Genomic DNA, 24,285 nt, shown 5'->3' on the forward strand with positions numbered 1-24,285 from the left:
GTATTCATAATCACTAGATCCCTCCCTTTCCTTCCATCAACATGACCATTTAGATCCCCTCCAACTATCACTCTTTCATTCTCTGGTATTCTGAGCATTACTCCATCCAAATCTCACTAAAATTTTTCCTTCTCATCCTCCGAACATCCCACTTGGGGTGCATTGGCTGCCAAACATCATCTTAACATACATGATCCTATCATTTACTCTGCTGTCTTCACATACCTCTTGTTGAAGCTCTCTCTGCAAAATAACTCCAAATTTATTTCTGGATTCCGGGTTTGCACTAATATAAAGTAGCTTATAGCCTTCAGCAAGGATCTTTGCCTTATTACCCTTCCTCCTTGCCTCTTGCACACACAAAGCCTTTATCTTCCTCCTCTACATCATGTCTACTATCTCTCTTCCATTTCCCATCATCATTCCCACGTTTAGAGTTTCCTCTTGAACACCTTCAGATCCTTCGCAAAACACCTCCCCCGGAGATCCGAATGGGAGGCTATTACTCCGGAACATTTATCTTGAGAAGCATCCATCACTCCTCTTATTTTGGAAATATTTTTACAGCCAGGTGCCCTTCCTGCCGCCAACCCCCTTCCCTTGTTAGAGGGGCGGTGGCTTGCTAGTTTTGGTTTGTCCTGGGTATTTTATTTCCCCAGTACCCACCATATCTGGTGAGTGATCCCCTATCCGCCACCTGGGGTGGCGCCTGATGGGAGACTAGCAACTCCTTTCCATAAATTCATATATACTAATTATACAAAATGTATAAACTAATTTTCAGGAGAGCCGAACTGTTATTTGGTTTCTTCCACCTCCAATGCAATCCTTTTGCCAAATGGGATGTGCTACTTTTCATAATTCCCTACAAAATTCTTATTACTACATAACTTCTTAATTATGCATAACTGCCTGTAGGTAAGTCAACGTGTTCATTCAGATATACACACAAATAAAGAACAGCTTGTTACATTTAACATTTTTGCCAATAACGTTTCGTCTTCATACCTCTCAGAATATATGTTTATCACTATTTCATATTTCCTCACAAGCTCTTTGACAGTGATTTGCCTGCTGCACTGACTTTGCGTAAATAACGTTTATATGCCATAATGAGCGTTAACTTACCTTGGGGCTTGTAGTTGCTAGCTATGCAAAGTTTTTGCCATTTTAATCATGTGAACCTAATTTCATTTCCTTTCTGTACTACTTCCTATATAGTACATTAGTTTTTCGTATTCACTTTAATGTAGAGGTAGTTTTCAACAGAATAATTTAAAGTATGGTATAATCGTCATCTCTTAATTGGCTGTAGTTATATATAAATCGTATAGTTCTTTCTTATTGTAAGTAGCTGTTGATAGTATCATATAAATCGCAATTAATTTAAGTACTGTGACTACATTCACTAGCCTATTCATCTCTTATATGTTAACATTTGTTTTAGTTTTTACTTAAGAATAATCGTAACCTTTCTGTAAATAGTTGCTTCCTCGCGCATGACCATAGCTTTTTCCATGGAAGAATGCATATGCTTTCTGTAAATAGTTGTTTCCTCGCTCATGACCACAGCTTTTTCCATGGAAAAATTAATATGCATTTTTACTCTGATGTATCTTTCTTCTTGCACATAATTCTACACCTACTTACGGTCATATGTGTGAAGCTGGTTTTGAAGTATGTCACATACTGTCATGACAAAATGGGCGTGTCATTAGACAAAATATTTCATACTAGCAAAATCTATATAGAAAATACAAAGTGTGCAGTGACAATACTCTTTTTATATGTTTATTCTTTTGATTAATACATTGGCCAGCTGTAGGGGTTATCATGTGTACTCTTTGTTCCTATAACAACTCGTAGTTGTATATGTAACATAGAAAATTTGCTTCTTCACTTGTTCGAATTTCTGTAGTTTGGGGTTATGTATGTATCAGTGTTTACTTAATGCTGTTTACTCATAGTAACTACTTTGCACAAATAATTCTAATTTTGTCGTTTTCATTAGCCAATGTTTGAATGACATGCTGTGTCCCATACATTCAATCAGTGTTTCTTAAGTGATGTGTTGAGTATAGCACCCATACGTGAGTATGGACTCTGCAGACTGTGTCGAAAAGCGAGAAGTCGAGAGTGGAGGAAACGTTTCCCACCTGCAACTCAGCTAACATCTCTCTTTGCACAGCCTCAAGTGCAGGCTGTCAGACTGTTTCCAAAAGGTGTTCATCGTACAGTTTGTAAAATGTCACTTTTCTCAGAATAGATGAACAAAATTTTCATAATAGATTTCGAAGAATTTTTGTAGTTACCTTGGATTATAACTAGTCTAGAATTCATTATGAGATTCTCCAATTTCTTTCAAAAGTGTGTGGACATTTTGCATGTAGTTAAACGAAAATATATATTGAATCAAATTCTACAAGTGTTTTCATTTTTTACTATGAGATACATTCTCTAAATTTCTATAAGGAATATAGAATATTGTAGTTCTGTTGGATGATAGGTGCAGAAGTGGTTGAAGTGCATTGTTCTCTTTTGTTAAATGTACAAATTCTTTGATATCTTTATGTGGAAATAATCCACATATTTGCCCTGTTTTTTGTCTGCTTAACAAGTAGCATCCCAGGTGTGGTATTCTGTGTATAATGTATGGTCCTGTATACAACAACTGCCATTTTTTGTTAAACTTTTTGTGTTTGGTAGAGTGTGGATGTCTGTGCAATAGCACCTCGTGTTCAATGTGAAGAGTAGTTGCAGACCTATTCTTTTAGCATACCATTTTTCCCTAGCTTGTGCCTTTGCTTCCAACATTATTAAGGCTTGTCTGATCTTTTCTTCTAACGATACCTCTTTTTCAGAAAATTTAGCAGGGGTTTAACCAAGTTATGTATTTTATACTTCTTGTACACTAATTCGATTGGTGTAAATTCTCTGGATGCACATAATGTATTCGATCCACTGAGTGTGCCTCTGTAGTGTATATGTTCTGATAAACCTGTTAAACTCACAAAAGACTCCTTCTATTCAGCTGGTTTCAGAATGAAGTTTGGTTACATAAATATGTTTCATGTTATGTGACTTGTCAAATTCTTTGCTCTTCGCATTTGTGAAGTTAGTTGCATTATCAGTCAGAACAACTTTTTGTTTACCACTTCTCAGAAAATACTCTGTCACTATTCGCCTGATTATACGCCCTGGAGTTAGAGTTTTAATGGCATACATTTGCAGATATTTAGAAAATATGTCATACAAGGCTATTACATATTTCACTTCTCCTTTTGCTGTCGGAAGAGGTCCTGTGGCATCGACTGATATGAGGTCAAGGGACTTTACTGGTATAACAGGATGTAATGCACTGAAGTGTGATCTGCTTAAGTGTTTGGTCTTTTGACTGATTACACACTTCTTGATCAGCTTTTGTATTCTACATATAATGTTAGGGAACTAGCAGTCTGACATTATTTTATGAGCACACTTGGTTACACCATAGTGATCTCATAACTTATAATAATATGTAATAAAATTTTCTACATGTGCTTCTTGTAAGGAAACGCACCAGTTAACAGACTGAGGCATTTGATGATGAAACAAAACTCAATTATGTAACTTATAATGTGCTCTCAAGTCTGAACTGTCACTTCTTGTTAGCTGTTGCCTTACTTTGTGCCATCAAGTATCTTCCTCTCAAAGCTGGCTCACATTTTCACATATTAGGACCTATATCGACCATCATACACGAGAAGAATCCTATGATTTGTCCATTACATTGTTCATTCACGTAAAGGTTACTGGATATATCAGATGGATACTCACTTTATCTGCTTACTGATTAATCACTCAAGAATTTATTTTCATTAAATCAGCTGAAATTACGTTATTGCCTCAGTAAAGATAACATTTGCCATTGCTTAAGTCAATTTTCACTCGATATTGCCTAATAAAATCCATTCTTAGGAAACAGGTGACTACTAGTTTTTCTATCAGTAGGACAGAACAAGTGATTGTGGTTCCAATGAAATTCATCAGAATATAGGTTTGTTACTTGATTTCTTCTGACTTATTTCCTATAGCTGTTAAAATATGTCAATTCTGCACAGGTAAAGTAGGTAGGTTTAGTTTCCTTTTTTATTTTATTGAACAAGGTGTACGAAACTAGATTCGTAGCTGCTTCTGTGTCTAGCATCATGTGTACATCTATTGTTAATATTTTGGCATTATCCATCACCTATACTTCATCATTTATTCCTTTTACGTCATTTGTGTGACCTCTACATAGGTTATTTCACAAATAGATTTCTTTGTCATACCTTAAGGAATAACATATTAACGTCATACCCCCACTCCCGTTTTCGGTCGGTCATTGGAGGGGGGAGGGTCTAGCCTGACAGAACGCTGTTTACTGTCTAGGGAGAAGGTTTCTGTCGCTCCCATCAGTCACTTCTACATTGTTTATAGCGTGATCTGAATTTTGCCATCTTCTATTCTGCACATAATTGAGGATAGCTTTTAGTTGATTTTGGTTTATACTGCCCCCATCATTCAGCAAATTTTTGCACGCATACTTCATTTCAGATTTGTGTGTTTGAACTGTTGTTAATACTTGAGCTTTCATGTGTGTTTTGTAAACTATCATGTGCCATTGCAAGTTCCTAAACTTGCTGTATTCTTTGAACTTGATCTTCACTCATACTAGAAAGTTTTTTGTCTAGTTTATTGTACATACTAGTAAATGTTGTATCTAATTTATTGGTTGCATCTGTCAACTGTGCGTTCAAGTTAGTATGCGAATTTTCGAAATCATTTAAAAGTGTCGTGCCTTTTTAATCTAGGGTACTGAGATTTTGATCTAAACTACACATTTGTGATTTTTGTACTCAACAGGATGTATACGACCTGGGACAACCGGGAGATCCGGAAAAAAACCGGGAATTTTTTCATACATGAGATAACCGGGAAAAATCCTGGAATTTTTCATTGTTTTAGTTTTCAGTTAATTTTTTGTGATTTTGACTGGTAAGAACCGATACTCTAACAAAGGATATTACTGTATCCCGCTATTGCACAATAATACTGCAGCAATAAAACCTGAACTAGGGAAAAAAACGAAAATAAAACTTAAATTGCGAAGGAAATGCGCCATATACAACAACAAAACACAGTGCCCATTCAAGCGTCTGCCAACAGCAAAATGTGTCAAAGGCTTTAGGGAGGCTATACACTGCTTCATAACAACAAATTACCTCCAATGAGAGTGACGTCACAACTGTTTACAATTAGGTTTGTTATAGCTGTTCGTTATAGCTGGACTCATGCACATGCGCAGTTGAGTCGCGGATGAGTAGTACCTTTTCCCGCTTCTGGCTACAGAAATGTGACTGTTGGCCATGTAAGCAGTCGCAGCATGATCTAGTTGCAACCGGGAAAAATTTTACTCCCGCGACCAACCTGCAAGATTCACGCATGCGCATCAGATCAGGCCTAGATCTATGGGGGAGAGAGGGGGGGGTGGCAATTCATATTCTCGAGGAAAAAGATCTTGAGTAATGGTCCCATTAAATCCGTCGCTGCCATATACCTAGCTTATAATGAATAATTGTGCATATAGGAGCCTGGTTTCCTACAGTTATGGATTTCACCTTTTGGCAGTTTTTACAGATGGCTAGTACTTTCAGTATGAGTTTCTCCAAGTTTTTAAAGTAGCAGACACTCCTCATTTCCACAAAACATTTTCGTTGACCGAAATGTGCGTAACTTAGGTGTGTGTACGATATAAGCTTATTTATTAACTCTTTGGTATGCACACCACCCACAGCGAATCATTAACGTTTGCCCTATAAAACAGAATCCCTTTTCTCAAAAGGCGGTGCTTTCTTATGCGGACCTGCATCCAATCCTTCCATTTTTATTTTATTTTGACTAAATTTGGATCCTTGTCCTGCTCATTCTGGATATTCCGCATCGTTCCAGTAACGAAGTTTTCAAATGCCACACCTTTGAGGTAGAACAATGTAAAGTGCTCTTGCTCTAATGCTTCAGCCGTCTCTTCTGTTATGCCAATAGGTGACCGGGACAGGATGCCAGCGATGACGTTTGTCGGACCAGGTACATAGACAGTTGAAAACTGGTATTCCTGAAGCACAGCTACGCATCTCGTTAGTCTTCCATGCGGAAGATTGCCGGAGAAGCTCTAGGGCCCTATGATCCGTATAGACTTTTGTTTTTCTACCGAACAGAAATTACCTGAACTTTTTAAATCCTCATACTATCGCGAGGGCCTCAAGTTCGGTAACGGAGTAATTCCTTTCACATTTTGATAGTGCCCTGCTACCAAAGGCGATTATTCTGTGTACTAATCTGCCATCTTGTTCAAGCTCCTGAAACACCATAACTCCCAGACCGGTCTTCGCGCTATCAGTGGCCATACAAAAATCTTGTGGTAAGTTAGGATGTGATAAAATAGGAGCATTGACGAGTGCCGCCTTCAGATTATTGAATTCGGGGTCTGCACACTCATCCCATACCCAGGGTGTTCCTTTCCCTGTTAATTGGCAGAGCCAGGGACTTGTTAATGTTTCCACATAGATAAACTTCTTATAGAAATTTATTATTCCTAGAAACCCTCTCAATTATTTTCTGGTTGTAGGAGTGGTAAACTTCGAAATTGCTGCCATCTTCTCTGGGTTGGGAGTAGTCCCTTCTCCTGTTATCACGTGTCCAAGAAAGCTGACCCTACTGCTCCCAAATCAAGACTTCCCAATGTTTGCGGTCACCCCATATCCTTTCAAACTGCTTAACACTTCCTCTAAGAGTTTGTTATGTCTCTTCCAGGTCTTTTTTGCTATCAGTATATCGTCTACACAACACGTGAGCTTCTCTTTCAACTCTTCACTCAGTATTTTGCTAAAACACCTGATAAATGCAGCTGAAGATATATTCAATCCAAAATGGAGCCTTTTGAATTGAAAACACCTACCGAAGGCAATAAAAGCCGTGTATTTTCGGCATTCACGATCGAGCTCTGTCTGCCAAAAGCTCGATCGCAAATGAAGTGAGGAAAACACCGAAAGCCAGTGAAATCTTTGAAACAGCTCCTCAAGCCTTTAGGGGCGATCCGTCTTTGGCACAATAATTGTATTTATTTGGCGTAAGTCTAACACCTGTCGAATACCACCATCATTTTTGTCTACAATGTGTAGTGGGCAATTATACTCAGATATCGCGGCCTCAATTACACCTTCGTCCTCCATTCTTCGTAGTTCACTTAGAACCCTTCCTCAGTATGACCATGGGATGGCATAAGGGGGTACCCGAAATGGTCTATGTTTCTTTACTTAAACTTTATATCGCTACCCCTTGATGCATCCAGTTTTGGGTACGAAGATATCTGCGTTATTTTTGAGTGCAAGCTCCAGCCCTTTTCTATCCTTATTATCTATGATATCCAGATTCTCGAGCTTTGCATCAACCCTACTGTTAATTTCATTAATATTTTCACGTTCTGACTTGAACTCTGCTCAATTCCCATTACTTTTTTTACACTCTTTCCTCTGAAGTGCATGTTGGCCCGTGAATTGTAGTTTTAAACAGCTCGCTGGAATTTGAGCTTTTATTGCCTTGTCATCAAATCTGATTTTTATTTTATTCTCTTTCCTTAACGTTAACTCCCCTCTTCCAAGATTGGTAATAGCTTTCTGCGCTGAAGGCAAATCTACACCGATTGTTATATCAGCTGTTAGTTTCGGTCTTATGAACAGATTTGCAGTCATATGGTGTCCTTGGCAATCAAAGACTAGACGCGTTAGTTGCGATATTCCCATACCCTTTCCAACTAACGCACCTCGTACCTTTGTTTTTTGTACTGTGAGCATAGGTGTATTAAATGAATCCTAGCGTTTAGCGAACAGCCTATCTGAAGTAGCTGAGTGTTCGCTTCCACTATTATAGCAGTACCCATAATTTCTCCACTTTTTACTTTAACCACCAGATAGATCTCCTGTTTGGGTAACGTTTCCTTTTAATCAAGTAAGATCTCCCTCATGTCCTCATATTCTGTAATATTTATATTATTACTTCCGAGACGGGTTACGGGCGCATTTTCTCTAGTGCCCGTCGTCTGGCCTAGTCATTGTTCATTTTCTATGTTATTTTGGATACTCTCGCAGGGTTAGGTGGTCTAATTTCAACTGACTGTTCCCGATTCCTGTTGCTATTCATTCCACCCCATCCTTGATCAGACTGTAGACGATTTTCTCTGTTGTCGCCCCATGTTGCTCCATTATTTTGTAGCTCAAATCTCCAGTCATTTTGTTGCCTATATTCTCTGCCATAGTTCCTCCATTGTCCATTATTCCCGCTACGATCTCTCTGGTCCATATATTTTCTCTATTGTCACCCCATGTTGCACCATTATTTTGTAGCTCAAATCTCCAGTCGTTTTGTTGCCTATATTCTCTGCCATAGTTCCTCCATTGTCCATTATTCCCGCTACGAACTCTCTGGTCCATATTTGGTGAGGCGGACGACTTAAATTGTTTTGTCAGTTGTGGCGTCTATTATTCCCTCCGTTGTTCTCCCTTCTTTCACCTTGCACGTCTCTCTGCCTACGTTTTTCTTGCACCTGCTGCTCGTTGAGAGCGAACTCTAACTCTCTTAGGATACCCTTAAATCCTTCTACATCACTTCCACATTGGCCGACGAGCGTTTGCTGTTAGGAAATTGGCAACTTCTTGCAACACAATCTTATGATCTCAGCCGACGTGCACGGGTCGTCCAAATACTGATTCTTCTTGGTCAATTTTTCGAAAAACTTAACCGGACTACAGAACCCTGAACTCTTTAAGTCTCTACTCATCACTATTTCCTGTTCGATCTTGTCCTGTGTCTCCTTGGACCAGTATTTGTTTAAAAATGCGTCACGAAACTCTTCGTATGACGTGCATGTTTTGGCAATGTTGCGCATGCATTCGGCCGTGCCGGCCGGAGTGGCCGTGCGGTTGGAGGCGCTACAACCTGGAACCGAGCGTGTGATGTCCTTAGGGTAGTTAGGTTTAATTAGTTCTAAGTTCCAGGTGACTGATGACCTCAGAAGTTAAGTCGCATAGTGCTCAGAGCCATTTGAACCATTTTGAACCATTCGGCCATTGTTCCCTCAATATGTGAACCTACGAAGTCCGGTTTGTACATCAGAGGCCAGTGAGGAGGTAATGATAAATGAAATTGTCCAATGAAAGTTTTCGGGTTTAAAACATTACCCTCGTCTTTGTAGTGCTGAAATTTTCGTGTAGAGAGAAAATGCTTGAAATCGCAAATTTCGTTACAGTTTCTTCCTGCTCGGCCTACCACATTCTCACTTGGCGCTAACGTTTCCGGTCTACCCTTACTTTGGGCATCCTCTCTTCAATTCCCTGTTATGTTTTCGTCAGTGGAAAATTTTTTCTTGTTGCCCATTATCAGGCCCTGTGTAGACGCAGGGGCCATATCTCTAGCGGTATTTCGTTGCTCTGCAGATACGCTTTCAGTCTGTAGTTGACGAGCAACTCTTACATTCGAGCACATTCTAACATCGTCTGGACTTGGACATGATCGTGAAGTGTTTGAAGTGGCTCTTTCGGTACCTGTTGTTTCCGAATCGCCTACTATTTCTTTTCTGAGAGGTGATTTTTGCCTTGGTTGCGACCTGACTTCTGAGATAATTGGTTAATTTCGCTTTCTATGTTCTGTTTAAATTGGGATAGCTCATCGGTCAATGTCGTATTTGGTGCAATTTCCGTCTTTTGCAGCTGCGTTATTTCTACCTGTTTCTCGTGACTCTGCAACTTTGTTAATGCACATCTACCTATCTTTGTCGCATTTTCCGTTTTCTCTATGTTTCAATAGCAAACGCTTCGCGCCCCTCGCTAGTAATCGCGCCACGCTCGCGGTTCTTCTGACCTCCGCAATTTCTCCTTCTGGTTTTGTTCGGAGCGTCACTACCTCATTTTTCACTTCCCTCGTCTCATGTTTCATTGACTAAATTTCGACAATAACGTTCTGAATTTTATTTCCCATTTATGAGCTGACCTTCTGCATTTCAGCACTATCGTTTTGAATTTTACTTCCCATTTCACTTACCATTGCTTTTCGGTATGTAAGGATGTCCAACACACCTGTGTTATCTAAATCTTCTCTCCTGTGGTGACTTCCCATTCCTCTACTCTTAGGCGATCTTCTCCCCTTTTCCTTCTCCATTTCTTGGTATTCAAAAAAGTCATCACCGCGAGCCCCTGATATGCTGCGTCGCGACGATGCCGCCGACGGCGATATACCACAATTCTTAGTTGCTCTGCATTCACTTGGACTCCCTACATCATAATCCCGTATCTTTACGAAAGCCTCAGTGTTTCTCTGCTCCTCATCTTCGCTATCAGATTGCGCATCATGGCCTTGACTGTGTCTCTCATCCTAACAAAATTCCTTTGGATCGGTATTCCCTTCACCAATGCCTTGTGCTGCCAACATAACTAACTCTTTCTCATCCCACAGGCTCTCTTGACTACCCCGTGTATCTTCCATTTCTATACTGTTACAAATCGTGCTCTGTTGTGCTACTAAGCGCTCTTTCGCCCTAGTTAACATGGACTGGTCCCTGATAGCAACTCATCTTAAGATACACTCAATTTACAAAACACCCACATTTATTGTCAACTGACATAGGTGGGAGAGGGAAAAAGGGGTTACTGTTCAGTCTGCGCTCCCGAGTAGCACAGAGCAGATGGCAGAAGAACAATTCACAGTGAAGGCATTTGACTGTTTTCTTCTATCTGAGCCAAGACTGGTACAGGCATTTACTAGAAATGCAGGTGGTGAGACTCAGTAGGGAACTCGTTGTGGAGACTCTTGGACGAACAGTGTTTTGAAATAGTTGTTTATTCCACACAGGACTAACTAATACACTGGAGGCTAGTTCTAGCGATAGAAAAGACATGAATAACACTGTCACAATAGAAGCCAGTGCAGAAGTCCCAGGAGTGCATGCTAACCAGAGTAGCAAACACTAGCAGCATCTTAAGTCAACAACTTAGTTGCAAAACAAAACATACTGAATGTGACATTGTTCACTGAGGCACTCCAAGAGAAAGAGAGAGAGAGAGAGAGAGAGAGAGAGAGAGAGAGAGAGAGCAGACTTACGCGGAGCTAGACCGAGGCTGGAGTCGACGGTCGCGGATTTGGCGTCCAGATCGTCTGACTGAGAAATTCGCCAAAATGCGAAATCTAGGGGTTTTAAAGAGTCGCGTGGGGGCACTGTTTTCCCACTTAAAGCCCCCCAACCAATCCCCTAGGTCTCTTGCAGGTGCCTACCAATCACGGTTTAGTTAGGTCCCCTCTAATGCTCCTAAGGCGGGGATGTTAATGCAGATGCATTAAGTCCGTATTTGGTATCAATATTGTTCACCTGAAAGCCAAACGTAACTGCTCTCCCAAATAAGGCTTGCAACATTATTGTTATACGTCATTTAGCCCCGCCCTCGGGCTCCCCGGAGTAGGGATTGCTAGGTCAACAGTTTTTGGCGTTTTCGCTCTCTTTCTAACCCTTGTGAGTCTACTGACGTTGCTGTTCTCAGGGCTGGTATCAAGCTGGCTTTACACGCTAGTATGTGCTTGTTGGTTGCAAAGTTCTGCGGTGACTACCTACTACAGCGTCTAGACGACACATGAAGTTACATGTTAATTCCTTGAAGAGTAACTAACGTCCTCGGACCGCGTCTGGGGGTGTCTGCATTTTCGCAAGGCTCTCCCGTTGCGGTTTACTTCATGTAACAATATCTATCCTAGTTTCGTCTGCCATCAACATCGTCTCTGTTTCCGCGCCTTGGAACGCCTGTCCTCCTTTCTCACAGCTTCAAGATAACGCTACGGTAGCAAGGAAAAATATATTACATTATTATGTAACGACACTTAAGATAAATATCTACAACAAAGAAGCTAAACTAATGGCAAACGTCGTGAACGAGCAGTGTCCTTACAATAGAAGCAAAATACACTGACCCATTACATAAAATAAATCAATAAATTGCACCCAGTGGGTTGAAGCGAAACGACTCTGAAAAGAAATATATTAAAATACACAAATATCATTTTTAATGTTATCTCGTGACTTTACCACTGCAAAATATACACTATCAATAACACCTACATTAAATGGTAATTTTTTTTGAAAATTTCCGGGGTTTCAAACCACTTTATGACTACTATCAGAAGACTCTAAGTAGGGTACTGGCAGGGTAAGCCATATCCATAATGCTACCGCCAGGCGGGTGTAAAATGAATGTGCGCAACGGAAAATAATAAACGCTAAAATGAAGATTTGGCTCTGTCTGACTACCACTGAAGCAGATCTTAGGATCTCTTAATTCTATAAATTACAACCTAAACATAAATGAATGATTAAGGCCACTAATACTACCAAATGATAAACATTGTTCCTGCTTATGTATTTATTGTAGATTAAAAAAAACCTTTATATTACAAAGCTTACACTTCCTAAGTAAAATTGCTAATCAATTGCCCAGCTCTGCCCCTTTTTATGACTGCGCAATCTAATATTAAGAACGCGAAATGATTGACATCATCTTTGTACCAAACACTAGAATACACTTCTTTCAGAGATGAACTCGGTGGTATGGAACCTCAGTGGAAATAAACTAACGTGATCATAGCTGTTTAGCTTTTATAGCCCTAATAAGTCGAAACAATTTGCGGTATCACCGTATGTACTGCGTCCGGTGTGTAGAAGTGATGGTTCTGGTACTCGTCTGTGATGATGGAAGAACTCCAGACACAAATAAACTCTTTCAAACTCTAGGATGGCAAGTGGCGGTGTTCTGACTAATTACTCTAATACTGTCTTCTCCTTTCTGTGTTATACAGACGAGAAACGTGAACTCCCAGCCGCAAGGACGAAGTTCAGATAACGTCTCAACGTAAGTATAGGCAGAGGAAGTTCTCTCAATTACTGAACACTGCTTACTCAACGACTTCCAACCCGAAGGTAAGGTCCAGAATCGTATAGGTTCGCAACAGAACACAGCCTAACTGTTCTAACTATAAAATCTCCTGAGAGCAAAGACAGCAAGTCTGTCTGCACCAAGAAAGCTGATATCGAGCGAGCGTCACACACGGGCGCTCACAACGGAAGGCCTCATCTCTCCACCGCTGGCCTCCCAGCGAGGCTCAGCTCCCCACCATCGTAATTCCGAAAAGGAATCATATTCCCTAAACCAAGGAATATTCTCCCTCTCTACAGATTCTTCCGAACGCCGACCAACCATATTTTAGTCTTTTGTCGTCAACGCGGAAAGTGTGCGAGGAAATACCTATGCTCACACAGTGGTACTCTTCTGAGTAAAAATCCTTGGAAATAACCCAGCCTGCGTGGTTTCTGAGGTGCCGCTTCTTCGTTCCTCTCACCTGCGTCCAAGATTTGCAAAGTTCGGAAGTATTATCCGGTTATCCTTCCGGCCCTACTACAACAGCGGCTGATAGTGGCTGGACCCCCTTTGTTGTGTCTTCGCGCTCAGGCGTCCAGACTGTCCGTCTCGGCACTTCCTGTGTGGAGTTGAACCACCACACCTGTGTGCGCCTTCCACTCAGGGCTTGAGTTCCTCCTGCCATTTCATTTCCACTGTCGTTCCAACTTCTGCTAGTATAGGCAATCATTCATTACACCATTCTGATGATAAAGACACTCCAGTACCTTTCATGCAATAAGCGTTAACAATTATTTACAAAGTGTACATGACAATGTCAGTCTCCTTCATATATTTATAAATACGATGTACAACCTATCATACGATACCTAATTGTGTTTGTAGATGATGGCAAAGTATGTGGATGGGTTCTTGTAAAGTGCGAAATTATATAACAATATGTGTTTTGGTGAAGAAGGAGTTTAATGGTGATATTAGCTGTAATCATGCAGCTGAGGACTGTGTCCATAGCCACCTGCACGATGTTTAGAAAGCAAGGATATTTGGTGAATGTATCAGGAAGATGAATGTGCTTCGTCAAATAATGAAGATGCAGCAGGATTGGCCAAAATTACTCTTCACAACTCATGCTGATAAACGCGTGTGCTCTAACTGTAGATCATTCGATAAAAGTCCAGTCAGTCTTCGAAGCGAAAGCGACAAGATGTTCACCCACTCCGGCACGAGTATACCAGTGCAGAATTGAAGAAATGCTGGTGATGACCAGGGATGAATTTAGTAAGTGTACTGCATGCTAGCACACAGCTGATGATGGTATCCATAACCTCCTACACAACGAGCAGAAAGAAAAAATAATGGATGAGTGTGTGCTGAATACTTTTCGACAAATAATGGCAATGCACTGCGATGGCGTGAAGCTACATTTCAGTACTCATGCAGCTAGAATCTTGTGCTGGAACTGCCTACCATTTTTGAAATTGCCTAACACCCCATATCAATTTCACCCTATTCCACAATGAAACATAGGTGTTCACCTTGAGGTTTGGAGACCAACTGGCCTAGTTCACAACACCATTCTCCTCCCATGATGTAATCCAAGCTGGCTGTCATAAAAAAAGGGCGGGAACCAATATGAACCCTGAATCATGTCATGTGATAGGCTTTGGTCAATAGGATGGCAGTATCTGGTGATGTCATTGGAGGGGATATAGGGCAGGCTCAGTGGCTCTGTGACCTCAGTCTCACTCAGTCAGCCAGCAGCAGTAGAAGAAGAAGAAGAAGAACCATGAAGCATCAGCAGCAGTCAAGATACAGCACAGCCCTGCAGAACACAAAGAAATGGAAAAGTAAGTATCCCATACCACATCATTCTCTGCAGTTAGCATTATTATTATTATTATTATTATTATTATTATTAGTTATTTATTTACATTGTTTGACACATGTAGGATCACAAAAGGCAAATTATGACCTGTTGCTGTTATGTTTCTTGTTCTTCCAGACTTCTTTCATCATCTCGCCATGCTTAGCTCGACATTCATCTGTCCACTGTCTTCCAGGTACTTTCTTCTAGGTACCCTGAGTTTGTCTTCTGATGAAATTTCCCAGCTGTAGATCTTATGTTTGAAGAGGTCTCGATGTCCGATGTCTGTTGGTGAGATTTTGGCATTTTCAGATCACTTTGGACCTGTTTTAACGTCAACTTTCATTGTTAATCTGTTGTCATTTAGTCTCACGATGTGTCCATAGAATTTCAGTTGTCGTTTGCGGAAATAGGTTTCAACGCTGGAATATTTTGTGTGTCTGTGTGTGATTGTAGACGGTATCCTTCGTCTGTGAGTTTTGGCCCAAGGATTTTTCAATTTACTTTTCTTGCAGCATTTTTAATATTTTCGAGATCTACTTTGTAATTGAGGTTTAGAGTCTCCCTGACGTAGAGTGTTTCAGGTATGATTAACAGTAGTGTAGTGTCGAAATTTTATGTCGATGTTTATGTATTTTTATTGTAGATGCGAGGAACTTTCCCATAAGCTTTCCACATTTTGAGGACCTATGTTTTTTGTGCTAATCTGTCTGTACTTGTAGGCTTAATAAATTCTCCTACATACTTGAAGTTTGTTAACCTTGTTTACTATGCCATATTTTGTGATTCAGTTTTTGGTTTTGATGTATTTTGTAGCCATGAATTCGGTTTTAGAAGAAATTTGCGGTCCAACTTTCTCGGCGCATTCTTTGAGGACTTTAGTCAGATGGATCGCTGTTTGTTCATCACCATAAAGGATAGTGAGGTCATCAGCGAAGGCTAGGCTTCTGACGTCGATGTTATCCTTTTCTTTTTCTAACCTGATGTGTCTCCAGATGTTTCGATTTTTCAGGTCTTGTTCCCATTATTTGAAGAATTTGTCTTAAATGATGCTCAAAACTAGTGGGGAGAGGCCATCGCCCTGCCAGACAGTCTTGTGGAAAAAGGCTGTGAGATTTCTCCATCGAAATTAACTTTGAAAGTTATCTCTGTTAGGGTTTGTTAGATGAGCCGTTGTGTTTTTGGATCCAGATTATTTTTTCATTTTTTTTAGTATATTAAACAGGGATTGTCGGTTGATGGAGCCATAAGCTTTCTTGAAGTCGACAAATGTGGAGATGATTGGGAGATTTCGTGTAGCTCGAATTTTCAGTCTAGACTTCAGGCTGAAAATTTATTCATTGCCTGATCTATGTGGTATAAACCCTGCTTGATATTCACCTGTTAGGGTTTCGAGCTGTTCTTGTGTGCATTGTAAGAAGCAAGTAGAGCGGAATTTGTTAGGAATGGAAAGGAGGGAAATTCCTCTGTAGTTAATCACATCAGATTTGTCTGCTTCTTTATGAAGTGGATGGAGGAGTGCATATTCCCAGTCGTCTGGGAATTCTTCACTTCGCCATATGTCCTGAATGATCGAGGTGGTTTCCTGTAATGGTCGTGTTTCGAGATAATTCAGTAATTCTACGGTCATTCCATCTACTCCTGATGTCTTTCTATTTTTCAGTTCTATTTATGATGTGGTGTCGGATATCTTCTTGTGTCGGTGGCTCGGCGTCGGGTTTCGTGTGACTTGGAAATGTGTGTGGGACGCGTTCGGATGATTCGGGGCAATTAAGATGTCCCAAAAGTAGTGTGCCTGTTCTTTGCAGTTTTCTTGGTGAGTGCGAGTTTCCCATTTCTTTTCTTGAAGGTCAAATTTTGTGGTGAGTAACCTTTAATTATGTTAACGAAAGCTCTATAGAAATTTGTGCTGTTGGCCTCAATTGATTTGAGCTGTTCGGTGATGTACTTACGTTTGGTTTTTCTGATGATTCTGTTTGTCTCTTTGCAGATACAAAGAAAGTGTCATAGGGTTTCTGGCGATTTGTTGCTGTTGTATTTTTGAAAGGCGATTCAGCAATTGATAATGGCTTGGTCGCAGTTGGAATCCCACCTTGGGTGGTTTGCTTTTTTCTGAAGTGAGATTAATTCTTTGGCTTTTCTGATTATTTTGCTACAGAACTCAGTCCAGTTGTTTGTCAGTTCTTGTTCCCATTCTTCTGTGATCTTTGTATCTTGAATTCTAGATGTGTCGAACCTTTGGATATGCGGTTTTTTATGTTTTACTCTCTTCAGAGACAATTTTACTTTAACTCGAGTGAGGTAGTGGTGTGAGTCTATGTTCACACCTCTTTGGATTTGAATGTTGTGGATAATTCTGTAGTGGTAGATCTGATATTCAGCAAGATGTTGGGTTGGGGATCGCCATGTATCCTTTTTGTGGGTGTTTTCTGAAGTGGGTGGACATAACTTTGAGGTTGAGATGTCAATCAGACATGTGCCAGCAGTATTTGTGTTTTACTGTGCAGAATTTTTGCCGATTATTTTTCGATAAGTTTTTTCTTTCCCTAGTTGGACGTTGAAGTCTCCCATTAGGATTTTCACTTCTTGTTGTTGAATTTTGCTCGCCATTTTTCGAGCTTGTTCCAAAATGTTGCGACGGTTTCGGGATTTTTCTTGTTTGAGATAGTGGTGGGCGCATGCCCGTTAATGGTCGTGTATATTTTATTGACATTCTGAATGCGCATGGTTATGAGTCGATTGTTGATGGATGTGATTTCTTTAACAGAGTTGATGATGGATTTGTGAAGAAGAAAGGCCAAAGATTGGTGCACCTTTCGCGACCTTCTGTTGTGTTTTGCTCTTGAAAATGCGGTAGTTTCCGTAGTCCATGGTTTCATGGCCGGTCAGTCGTGTTCTTGAAAAGTAAGTTTGAGAATTTTTTGTCGTTCGATTTCTTAAGTGATATTACGTAATTTTCCTGTCTGCATCAGTGTATTGATGTTTAGTGTTCCAATGAAAGTTTTCTGTTTGTGGGGAAGCTTAACAGATTTTATCTGCTGTTCAAAAAATGGTTCAAATGGCTCTGAGCACTATGGGACTCAACTGCTGTGGTCATCAGTCCCCTAGAACTTAGAACTACTTAAACCTAACTAACCTAAGGATTCGAACCTGCCACTGTAGCAGTCGCACGGTTCCGGACTGCGCGCCTAGAACCGCGAGACCACCGCGGCCGGCCTTATCTGCTGTTCTTGCCTGGACTCCCCAGACTCTGAAAGTCCAGTTTCTGTCTGTCGACAGGTGGATTGAGTACCACCTGGGGTAAACATGAATTTGCTTGCACAGTTCATGATTACTTGCTGATTTGGCGTGGTCAATACCAGGGCCAGATAGGACCAAAGTTTGTTAAGCCCTTTGGAACATAATAATAATTGTAATTATTATTATTATAATTATGTTCCAACCAATAATAATAATAATATTATTATTGATTGCTTTCCGTCTTGGTCCATATGTAACGCTTCCTCCTCCTCTTTGTTCAGAAATAGCCTTCGACAAGTCGAACCCTGCAGGGGCGAGCGCCAACACGTCGACCTCTGCCATATCCGCACCTGCAGCAAACTCAGCTGTCATCTTGTTGAAACCTGCACCGACGTCTGAACTTGCAGCAGCAACAACCTCCAGCATGTCAAAACTTGTAGCAACAAGGTGGGATCCTGTAGCGCATTTAGTCCACTTCTGGAGCAGGACAAGAAGCTCTTATTGTCTATCCCGCCCATCAATTTTGGCAATGTGGGCACCTGATCTGTTCCAAGCGTTTCAAACGCTGCTGGTGGTGCTACACAACAGTTAGACGGAGGATAGTACAGGTCACTGACATGTGATACATCCCAGCAGAACATAGCTGTGGTAGTGCAGGGACAGTGCAGATGCTGTGGATAAGAAGGTATCAAGTTTGCCCATCCTTTTCAGCTCTACTTACAATTTATCTCCCAGTGGAACCAAACATTTAAATGTTTGTAGAGAATGACATCATGACTCGGACTTGCATGAGAGAAAAGAAATTGAAAATGCATCAAAGGCTGTTAAAGTACCTATTTCTGAATTCAACTGTGATGAAATATGTTGTGCAGAGTGCTACATCAATCAGCCACCGACTACAGAGCATTATCCAGCCCTTACCCCCGCCCCAGACATTCAACATACTGGTGTGACACTATCTATTACAACGGTGCATGACGACTCTGCATTACACGTGAAATTGGGTGACAAGGGAGTTTATCCATTGCATTCCTAAGTTATGAACTTATGTTGTTGTTGTTGTTGTTGTTGTGGTCTTCAGTCCTGGGACTGGTTTGATGCAGCTCTCCATGCTACACTATCCTGTGGAAGCTTCTTCATCTCCCACTAGTGCATCCTACACCCTTCTGAATCTGTTTAGTGTATTCATCTCTTGGTCGCCCTCTACACCTTTTACCCTCCACGGTGCCCTTGAATGCTAAATTTATGAACCCTTGATGCCTCAGAACATATCCTACCAACCGGTCCCTTCTTCTTGTCAAGTTGTGCCACAAACTCCTCTTCTCCCCAATTCTATGCAATACCTCCTCATTAGTTATGTGATCTACCCATCTAATCTTCAGCATTCTTCTATAGCACCACATTTCGAAAGCTTCTATTCTCTTTTTGTCCAAACTATTTATCGTCCGCATTTCACTTCCATACATGGCTATACTCCATATAAATACTTTCAGAAACGACGTCCTGACACTTAAATCTATACTCGATATTAACAAATTTCTCTTCTTCAGAAACGCTTTCCTTGCCATTGCCAGTCTACATTTTATATCCTCTCTACTTCGACTATCATCAGTTATTTTGCTCCTCAAATAGCAAAACGCTTTTACTACTTTAAGTGTCTCATTTCCTAATCTAATTCCCTCAGCATCACCCAACTTAATTTGACTACATTCCATTATCCTCGTTTTGCTTTTGTTGATGTTCATCTTATATCCTCCTTTCAAGACACTGTCCATTCCGTTCAACTACTCTTTCAAGTCCTTTGCTGTCTCTTGACAGAATTACGATGTCATCGGCGAACCTCAAAGTTTTTATTTCTTCTCCATGGATTTTAATACCTACTCCGAATTTTTCTTTTGTTTCCTTTACTGCTTGCTCAATATACAGATTGAATAACATCAGGGAGAGGCTTCAACCCTGTCTCACTCCCTTCCCAACCGCTGCTTCCCTTTCATGCCCCTCGACTCTTACAACTGCCATCTGGTTTACGAACAAATTGTAAATGGCCATTCACTCCCAGTATTTTACCCCTGCCACCTTCAGAATTTGAAAGAGAGTATTCCAGTCTACAAATGCTAGAAACGTAGGTTGGCCTTTCCTTAACCTATCTGCTAAGATCAGTCATAGGATCAGTATTGCCTCACGTGTTCCAACATTTCTACGGAATCCAAACTGATCTTCCCCGAGGTCAGCTTCTACTAGTTTTTCCATTCGTCTGTTAAGAATTCGAGTTAGTATTTTGCAGCTGTAGCTTATTAAACTGATAGTTCGGTAATTTTCACATCTGTCAACACCTGCTTTCTTTGGGATTGGAATTATTATATTCTTCTTGAAGTCTGAGGGTATTTCATCTGTCTCATACATCTTGCTCACCAGATGGTAGAGTTTTGTCAGGACTGGCTCTCCCTAGGCCGTCAGTAGATCCAATGGAATGTTGTCTACTCCCGGGACTTTGTTTCGACTCAGGTCTTTCAGTGCTCTGTCAAACTCTTCACGCAGTATCGTATCTCCCATTTCATCTTCATCTACATCCTCTTCCATTTCCATAATATTGCCCTCAAATACATCGCCCTTGTATAGACCCTCTATATACTCCTTCCACCTTTCTGCTTTCCCTTCTTTGCTAAGAACTGGGTTTCCATCTGAGCTCTTGATATTCATACAAGTGGTTCTCTTTTCTCCAAAGGTCTCTCTAATTTTCCTGTAGGCAGTATCTACCTTACCCCTAGTGAGATAAGCCTCTACATCCTTACATTTGTCCTCTAGCCATGCCTGCTTAGCTATTTTGCACTTCCTGTCGATCTCATTTTTGGGATGTTTGTATTCCTTTTTGCCTGCTTCATTTACTGCATTTTTGTATTTTCTCCTTTCATCAATTAAATTCAATATTTCTTCTGTTACCAAAGGATTTCTACTAGCCCTCGTCTTTTTACCTACTTGATCCTCTGCTGCCTTCACTACTTCATCTCTCAGAGCTACCCATTCTTATTCTACTGTATTTCTTTCCCCCATTCCTGTGAATTGTTCCCTTATGCTCTCCCTGAAACTCCCTACAACCTCTGGTTTAGTCAGTTTATCCAGGTCCCATCTCCTTAAATTCCCACCTTTTTGCAGTTTCTTCAGTTTTAATCTATAGTTTATGAACTTATACACTGAGGATATTGCACCACACATTGCATTGGAGAGATTGAGCTGTTGGCTGCCGAGAATAGACTCCACATACAATGATGTAAACTTTCTACACATGCATAATGGTTATGTTAATGATTTGGAGCAGAACCTTTGTTTCTGCATGAATGCAGAGCCAAACAGGAAATAGATTAAATGTGTAAGTGAAAAAACCAGAGTGTTGTGAGGTAGCTAATGGTCTGAAGGAGATATGCAAGGAATTTATTGCCTATCAAAAAGCTTTATTTGAGAAAGACTGTACAGGTGCAAAAAAGAAGACAAGGAAAGAGTTAGATAATGTTTTTGAAATGCTGCATCCAATGTACAATATTTAAATAAATGATGTGGTTATGTAATCTCAACCTGTGTTTGTGTTTTATTTCATACCTCTGCCATTATAGCCCAAGTATTACACTCATTATATCATTATTTTCGATGCTGCATCTATAATCATGTAACAGCAGACAATTGGCTCAAACACCTTCTCACCAGTCATTGTCAAAATAAATTAGTAAATATATAGCTGAAATCTCTGTGTAGCCAACATACAAGGTGCATTCAAGTTCTAAGCCCTCCGATTTTTTTCTCCGGACTGGAAAGAGATAGAAACGTTGTTGTTTTAAAATGAGGCCGCGTTCATTGTCAATACGTCACAGAGATGGCAGCACCGTACGGCAGATGGAATTTTGGCCGCCGCGGCGAGAATGAGAACTATTTTAAATACTTAAAATGGCGACGTTTTCCTTATTTGAACAGCGAGCAATCATTCGGTTTTGAATTTGTGTGGTGTGAAACCAATTGAAATTCATCGATAGTTGAAGGAGACATGTGGTGATGAAGTTATGGATGTGTCGAAAGTTCGTTCGTGGGTGCGACAGTTTAATGAAGGCAGAACATCGTGTGACAACAAACCAAAACAACCTCGGGTTCGCACAAGCTGGTCTGACGACATGATCGAGAAAGTGGAGAGAATTGTTTTGGGGGGGGTCGCCGAATGACTGTTGAACAGATCGTCTCCAGAGTTGGCATTTTTGTGGGTTCTGTGCACACAATCCTGCATGACGACCTGAAAATGCGAAAAGTGCCATCCAGGCGGGTGCCACAAATGTGACGGACGACCACATGGCTGCCCGTGTGGCATGTTGCCAAACAATGTTGATGCGCAGCGACAGCATGAATGGGACTTTCTTTTCGTCGGTTGTGACAATGGATGAGATGTGGATGCCATTTTTCAATACAGAAACAAAGCGTCAGTTAGCTCAATGGAAGCACACAGATTCACGGCCAGTGCTGAAAAAATGATGGTGTCCATGTTCTGGGACAGCGAGGGCGTAATCCTTACCCATTGCGTTCCAAAGGGTACAACGGTAACAGGTACATCCTACGAAAATGTTTTGAAGAACAAATTCCTTCCTGCACTGCAACAAATACGTCCATGAAGGGCTGCGCGTGTGCTATTTCACCAAGACAACGCACCCACACATCGAGCTAATGTTACGCAACAGTTTCTTCGTGAAAACAACTTTGAAATGATTCGTCATGCTCCCTATTCACCTGACCTGGCTTCTAGTGACTTTTCGCTTTTTCCAACAATGAAAGACACTTTCCATAGCCGCACATTGACCAGCCATGCTGCTATTGCCTCAGCGATTTTCCAGTGGTCAAAACAGACTCCTAAAGAAGCCTTCGCCGCTGCCATGGAATCATGGTGTCAGCATTGTTAAAAATGTGTACGTCTGCAGGGCGATTACGTCGAGAAGTAACGCCAGTTTCTTCGATTTCGGGTGAGTAGTTAATTAGAAAAAAAATTGGAGGCCTTAGAACTTGAATGCACCTCATAGATCATTTGGTTAAGTGATGGAGCTGTAGTAGCTGCACATGCTATTACCATCCTTACAAATGTACCTTTCTGTATATACCGACTACTTGTCAGTATCTGACATCGTCAATATCATCGTGGGGTGGATGAAACATGCTCGCCACGAGGACTTCCTTGTTAGTGTCTGGTCCCGTGAAGATTCAAAAGAAGACCTGAAGAAGAAGAATGGAATACTCCTGCCTGCTGGAAGGTTTCCTGGGTGATTGCCACCCATTCTTGATCGAGTACTGCACTGAGGAGAGGCATCGATTTCAGTCGGTGAGGCCTGGCACGAAGTTGGCATTCCAAAACATCCCAAAGGTGTTCTATACGAATCTGTGCAGGCCAACTCATTACAGGGATGTTATAGTCATGTAACCACTGTGCCACAGGCCATGCGTTATGAACAGGTGCTCAGTTGTCTTGAAAGATGAAATCGCCATTTCCCAATTGCTCTTCAACAATGGGAAGCAATAAGGTGTTTAAAATATCAATGTAGGCCTGTGCTGTGATAGTGTCACGCAAAACAACAAGGGATGCAAAACATCTCCATGAAAAACATGACCACACCATAACACCAGCGCTTCCAAATTTTACTGTTGGCGCTACACTTACTGGCAGATGACATTCACCAGGCATTCGCCATACCCACACCCTGCCATCGGATCGCCACATTGTGCACCCTGATTCGTCACTTCACACAAAGTTTTTCCACTGTTCGATTGTCCAATGTTTACACTCCTGACACCATGTGATGCGTCGTTTGGCATTTACTGGTGTGATGTATTGCTTATGAACAGCAATTCGACCATGAAATCCAAGTTTTCTCACCTCCCGCCTAACAGTCATAGTACTTGCAATGGATCCTGATGCAGTTTGGAATTCCTGTGTGATGGTCTGGATAGATGTCTGCCTATTACGTATTACAGCTCTCTTCAACTGTCGGCAGTCTCTGTCAGTCAACAGACAAAATAAGTCTGTACGCTTTTGTGTTGTATGTGTCCCTCCACTTTTCCACTTCACTATCACACCGGAAACTGTGGACCTATGGATGTTTAGGAATGTGGAAGTCTCACGTACTGACATATGATACAAGTGACACCCAAAAACCTGACCACGTTCGAAGTCCTTGAGTTCCAGAGAGCACC

This window comes from Schistocerca gregaria, chromosome 3 (genome assembly GCF_023897955.1).
Source record: "Schistocerca gregaria isolate iqSchGreg1 chromosome 3, iqSchGreg1.2, whole genome shotgun sequence".
In the NCBI taxonomy this organism is placed as follows: Eukaryota; Metazoa; Arthropoda; class Insecta; order Orthoptera; family Acrididae; genus Schistocerca; species Schistocerca gregaria.